The following is a 6,985-nucleotide window of genomic DNA, read 5'->3' as shown; positions in this document are numbered from 1 at the left end:
TGTGAAGGAAAATAAGGTGATGCGTGTGTAACTTCAGAAGTTTACATTGTATTGAAAATTGTGTTTCTATAAATTTAGTTGTTCCACTTTGCTCCTATCTGGGATATTTTTTATAATCTTTAACTCTCTGGAGCTGAGATAGGTGCTGTCTTCCTTGTATTCTCATAAAACTTCGTAGTACTTCCATGAATGGGGATGATAATAGGACCTACCTCATAAGATTATTATGAAGATTAAATGAGACATTTCATGTGTATATAGACTTGAAGACAAGAGCTGAACTGAATAAATAAGAAACCCATATCAAGTCATGTAATAATGACATTTCAGAGCATCAAAAATAGAAAGAATCTTCTTAAAGTTATCAGAGAGAAAAAGCAGATTACTGAGAAAAGAATAAGAATCAGATTGGCACCTGACTTTCATCAGCAACATCAGACACAAGAAACAGTGGAATGTGGAAAAAACAACATGGTAGTATGTTATTTTTTTTCAGAAAACTTCATGATATACCTTTAAACTGAATAACACAGGGAGACCACATAACTGAACTCTCTGCCCAGATGTTTTACATTTTATCTATACAATGGGCCCTCCACTTTAGTATCTGTGTTTTTCACATCTGTGGATTCAACCAACTGTAGATTGAAAATATTCTTAAAAAAGTTTTGTTATTGCTGATGTGTAGTTAGGCCCACAATGCTTGCCTCTGTACTGAACATGTACAGGGTTTTTTTTCTTGTTGTTATTCTCTAAATAATACAGTATAATAACTTTATATAGCATTTACATTGTACTAGGTATTATAAGTAATCTAGAGGTGACATAAAGTATACAGAAGGTTGTGTGTAGGTTATATGGAAATACTACACCATTTTATATAAGGGACTTGAGCATCCATGGATTTTGGTATCTACGTGTGTGTGTGTGTGTGTGTGTGTGTGTGTGTGTGTGTGTGTGTCCTGGAACCAATCCCCTGAAGATACTGAGGGATGGGGTTATAGTGGAAGGAAAATAAAAAGAAATGCATAAATAATTGAGACCATTTATAATTGAAATGAATAATAATAGGCATATGTCATGGACCAATATTTCTTAGACTTGATGTTTTGATTTTATGCAATTTTTTTTTTTAAGGAGGATGCAGCTCACAGTGGCCAATGCAGGGATCGAACTGGCGACCTTGGTGTTATTAGCACCACGCTCTAACCAACTGAGCAAACCGGTCACCCCAATTATATGTAATTCTTTAGAACGTGTTTTGTGATAACTCAAACATTGGAGATAACTTCAATATTGGGGTTAGGGGATTTTATTTCACATGTAAAGAAAAGTTTGACATAAAATAATTTGATATCTCAAGGAGATACTATCTTTGCCAAGAAGCAGAGCAAAGAGGGCTATAACTTATGGTAGACAACAGAACATGTCAAATTTAGCTTGAGACCTTTCATTCTACTTGATCAAGTTTCTTTCTTTAGCTGGCTGGGTTGTAAATATTTTGTATCTTTGCATTTCTCATTGGTATAGAGAATGGCAAGTCATGTTACAACGCCTGTATAAACCAAGTATTTTTAGGTCCACAGACTGTTTCCTTTATCAAGAGACTTATATATTTTTTTCATGTCACATTTTCCTTTTTTAAGACAGAATTATGCTTTCCAATTTCACAATTTCTTCAGAGTGTTGAAAGGAAAATAAATGTTGCAACTAGGAATTCTATTCCAGCCAAACCACCAGTCAAGTTTGGAGAGAAAATATAAATAATTAGAGGCACACAAGAAGCTTAGGAAAATTTTCCACCCATAGACTCCCTCTGAAATACATTTTAGTCAGATTTTCTGGGCACTCAAGCCCAAGTTTAGTTTTATGCAGAAGTGAAATGTCTGCCTCATCCTAGGAATGCTTCAACCTAGGTGCCTGCAAAGGATACACCTGAGGCGTACATCAGTTTTCAGTTGGTTCCTTCATTAGAAGGTGTCCTCTGCAAGAAGAAAAATGGAAGTAGGAGGAAACAATGAGGTACAAGAAGAAACAGTGAGCAAGAAAGTGATGGAACTTGTTGTCTTAATATTAATTGGATTAAAAAGTTTTAAAGTAGTTATGAACTAAAATTGCAGTCATATCAACATGGTAGGTATGTTATATTGGGGCAGGGGAGCACTCAGGAAAAGAAAGTAAAACCATGCTAAGGATCTTGGGATCTTGTCTGCTCAAGGGGACGATATAGATATTAATTAACACTAGATATTGTTAGATTAAAAGTTTAATTATATCTGTAATAATTTAAAGGTATCCACTAGAAGAGTAAAAGTTGAGTAGAAAAAAATTGAGTAAAGAAACTTGATTAATCCAGTGGAAGACAGGAAGTTGGCAAGGGGGAAATAAAAAGGAGAAAAAGCAGTATTATACAGAAAACCCAAAATAAAATGGTCAGAATAAATAAATTGTTTTGTAAATTACCATAAAATGTGTTAAATACACTAATTTTAAAACTCAGATTGTATTAAAATCACACATATACCAAAATCCAGCTATATGATGTTTATAAGAGACACATGTAAAACAACAGAAAATATAAAAGATAGAAAAAGATATACCAGGAAAATAGTAACCAAAAGACATTTAGTGTAGCAATTTAGTTACTTCATTACATACATCATATCACATCACTTCACATCATATTTTTCCAGTTGTCTCTTTAAAGTTAAGAAAAGGGATATTAAAGACATTAAATAATTGGAATCATTGTGTATTTTAAATTACAGGTTTTGTTTTGTTTTAGCTGAGCCATCCTGCCACCTGTTGGGAGCTCAGTGGCAGCTCAGCTTGGGCCGGGACTAGAACCGCTGTTGCTCAGAGCTCACACTCTTGAGTGAGCTCTTAACCAACTAAGCCACTCGGCCGGCCCTGGAATCATTGTATATTTTAGCTACACGTTTTATTTTTGGACACGTTTGCTTAACATCCTACTATGGAACGATGAAGAAATTGAAGGTAACATATAAACTTTCCATCTTTTCTCCATCTTGTTGTTTTCCTTTTTGGTAGTTCCATTATTATTTATCAAGGACATTTACTTTCTGTCCTGTTTAGTCTCAGTTCTACATTTAAATGGAATCACTGCTCACCACCAGTAGTGCTTTCCCATTATTAAGTTCAGTGTTTTGATCCATCACAAAATTAGATTTTATCAAGTTTTTCTAGAAAAGCTCTTCGTCCTCTATTTCCTTTTTTTTTTTTTTTCATGTTGAGAATACCTGTCTGTTTCTCTTATATTTGAACAATATTTCGACTGGGTGTAAATTCTTGGGCCACATTTTCTTTCTTTCTCAAATATGTGGCAGTATTTCATTGTCTTCTGGCATTGACCCTTGCCTTGGAGAGATCTGAGACAGGCCTGATTCACAGCTCCACTTCACCCCTCATAGTCAACTTGCTTTGTCTGTCTGGTTGTCCAAATATCTTTAACTTCAACTCTATCTTTAACTTAGATCTCTAACTTAACTGGGATAGAGATCTGTGTCTACTATTCTGTGTTAGTTTTTTTTCTTTTTTTGTTTTGGAACTTGGTTTGTTATTTCCATCTGTAACAAATTTGTTTGTTGATTAAAGAGAAATTTTCAAAAACGATTTCTTTGAATACTTTTCCTGTTTTATTTGTTAGGTTCTTTACTTAAGGGACATTAGTTATCTCTATGGTAGATACCTTTGTTCTTAATACTCATTATTATTTTTATAGCCCAGGAATTCCCCAAAGTCTGTGAACTAATGTAAATTACAGCCACAAAACAATGATATTGGGGTGAGATGGCAGAAGCAAACTCAACCCAGTTCTCCAAGGGAATAATGAAGACGTAACTCTGCTGAAGATGAGCTCACAATCCAAAATTACAAACACATGAGTGTCGCCTTACAGCCGATTCTTAGACCACCCCCTCTGTATTAGCCTCTGACCCATTAGTCGAGAGAGTGTCTCGGAAAACTGAGGCTGGATGGAATGATATCTGTAAAGCTGTCTCGGGGGGCGTCTCGGTCTGACTGGGACCTGATGGAATGATATCAGCTGTCTCCCCTGGGAGGACATGTAATTATGTCTTGGGGCAATGTGGTGGAGTACGAAGGTATAGCATTTGCTGGAGTACACTGGGAAAAGGTCAATGGAAAAGGCCTTAAGGCGCACAAGAATATACGGTTAATGACTTACAGCATAGCAGTTTACTTCCTTGAAAATTATCAATAAAAACCATGCGTCGACCCGATTCGGAGCTCAGTCTAACTCTGAAGGCTGAGTCCCTTGGTCTCGCTCTTAAATCTTACTTCTGTCTCTGTCTCTTTATTCAATCTGTGTCGCCCCTCTCGTGTCCCATTTGCCCTTGCCACGCAGGACGTGACACATGAGAAAATCATCCAGTGGGAGAGAGTCAACAGACACAAGAAGCTGCAGGACTGGACCCCTAAGAACATCAATAATGATCAAATACAAATTATAGACTTTGGTTGAAATGATTAAGAACATAGAAGAAGGAACACAAACATAAAAAAACAGTACAATACTTTGAGAAAAGGACAGTGTTAGAAAAGCACCAAATCTTGTATAAATGAAAATATATATTTCAACTTGATTAAAATTAAAGCATAGTATGTGGATTAAATAGCAGATTAGAACCAGCTGATGATATGATCAGTGAACTATTAAATACTTAAAAATTACCTAGACTGTAGCACAGAGATAAGGAGATGGAAAAGATAAGAAATGTGAAAAGAAGCAGATAATCTAATACAGTGCTGTCCAGTAGAAATATAATGTGAGGGCCGGCCAAGTGGCTCAGTTGGCCTTCAATGGAAAACCAGTAGTAGTATTGGCTATACCCAGAATGTATCCATGAAAATAAAGACAGACATACCTAGACTCCATCTTGTTGCCTCCTCTCACTTCTTTTAAAAAAAGAAAGAGAATATTAGAGAGCCATTAAAAACATGACACCACACCGAACCTTTCTTCTAAACATAATAAGAAAGATTGGAAGATATTTGGAAAGGGAACATGTCACAGTATTCCAAGAATGGGGACTGTGGTATGGGAGGCCTCGTGGGAATGGAACTGGACAGTAGAAATTTGTTGGGAACTGAAGTGGCCTTCTCTGGAGGTGTTTGGATTTCCTTCCATGATATTGCTACTTCTCCCCACTCATCTGAGTCTTCTTTCTGTCATCTTGGCTCTGGGTGGTTCCAAGGGACAGATTGTGAATTAATTTCCCTTGGCTAACTGGCTCAGCCTCTCCATCCCCCAATTCCTGAGGAAGGAGGAATTAGATGGATCCAGCTAATCTTTCCAAACCAGGCCCTTTAAACCCTAGGCCATTGGCGGATCTATGTCAGCCCCTTCATCCGCAATCCAATCCAATCAGCAATGGCTAAGGTGAGCAGAGTGACAGTGTAGGACATGGGCCTTCAGGAAGCAGATGGTTCTAGCATTCACCATCCAACAAATATTCACTAAGTGTTTGCCATGTGTGCAAGCCACTCTTGTAGGAACTGAGACGATAACTGTGGACAAGATTGATGAGACCCCTGAGACATTGTGGAGGGAGATGAGCTTTAAACAAGTGAAATAGGGGCTGCCGGGTGGCTCACGAGCTCCGAGCAACAGGGTTGCCAGTTCAATTCCCACATGGGCCAGTGAGCTGCACCCTCCGCAACTAGATTGAAGACAACGACTTGAGTTGAGATGCCTGTGGGCAGCTAGATGGCTCAGTTGGTTAGAGCACATGCTTTTAACAAGACTCCCACATGGGATGGTGGGCTGCACCCCCTGCAACTAGACTGAAAATGGTGACTGGAGTAGGAACTGAGCTACACCCTCCACAACTAGACTGAAGGACAACGACTTGACTTGGAGCTGATGGGTCCTGGAAAAAGCACACTGTTTCCCAATAAAAACAAAACAAAAAACAAAACAAAACAAAAAACCACGTCAAATAATAAAATGCATCAATGACTGTTTAAGTCCTAGGAAGGAAATAAACAGTGATCTGCTGGTTACTGGACTGAAGGTATAGGAGATTACTTTTAATGGGATGGTATGGAAGGCAATGATCTTTGAGCTGAAACACAAGGAGGGAATAGAAAGGCTTTGAGGTGGGAAAGAACTTGACATGTTTGAAAGAAAAAAAAGCAAAAAAAGTAATAAAGCAGCCAGCTGAGCAGAGCCAGTAAGGGGCAAAGCGTTCAGGTAGAGGTTGGAGAAGTAGGCAGGGGCCAGATAATGCAACATTTCGTGGACCCCAGTAAGGGGGATGCTCACCAGACCCTCACAAGGCCCAGAGCATCAGGTACACGCAGAGAGGAGTGAAGAAGCTCAACAGGAAGGAGTGGAGGAGAATGGCACAACTGCAAGAGGCTGAAGGGGAGTTTTTGGTGGCATTGAGAATGACACATTCCTGAGCACAATGTACATTTCTAGTACTACGTAAGTTTAGGAACACTGGTTACCTCTCAAGTCAGTCAATGAAAGGTGACTATTAAGCAGTAGCTAGTGATCCCTATAAATTCCTTCTCAGTGTTATGTAACGAAGATGCTCTAGGGAAAGAAAATAACATTTATTTACCTGGTCCCCATATTATCTTATCTCCTATCCTTACAACAACCTTGAGAAGTATTTTTTATGATCCCTGTTTTCCAGACAGAAAACACAAGATCAAAGACATTTTAAAACATGTTACAATCACCAGCTACTAAATGGCTGGCCTGGAATTTGAAAGCAAGAATGGGACTCCCAAACCTGTGGCCCTTTTAGTGCATTTTCTGCTCAGTGATACATTTTGAAAGATTAGGAAAAAGGTAAAACTTACGTTTTGAGATCACTCTCTGGGACTTGATGTGAAAAAAGGAATGATCAATGGTGACTCATATAATAAACCAGCCCTGTATGCCTGCTGCTTTTCCCAGGAGATTCCTGTGTGGCTCCAAAAAGTAGGAACA

At 38.2% G+C, this 6,985-nt stretch overlaps 1 non-coding gene across 1 annotated transcript; it reads right to left on the bottom strand.

Moving 5' to 3' along the window:
* Window positions 1-1,154: 1,154 nt before the first annotated feature.
* TRNAI-AAU (transfer RNA isoleucine (anticodon AAU)) lies at window positions 1,155-1,228 on the bottom strand. The gene has a single exon. It is a non-coding gene; the product is annotated as a tRNA-Ile (tRNA).
* Between the last annotated feature and the right edge of the window lie 5,757 nt (window positions 1,229-6,985).

Source organism: Hipposideros armiger, unplaced genomic scaffold, assembly GCF_001890085.2.
Source record: "Hipposideros armiger isolate ML-2016 unplaced genomic scaffold, ASM189008v1 scaffold_108, whole genome shotgun sequence".
NCBI lineage: Eukaryota > Metazoa > Chordata > Mammalia > Chiroptera > Hipposideridae > Hipposideros > Hipposideros armiger.
Note: the sequence above shows the minus strand (reverse complement) of the source record. Positions and strands in the feature narration are given on the sequence as shown.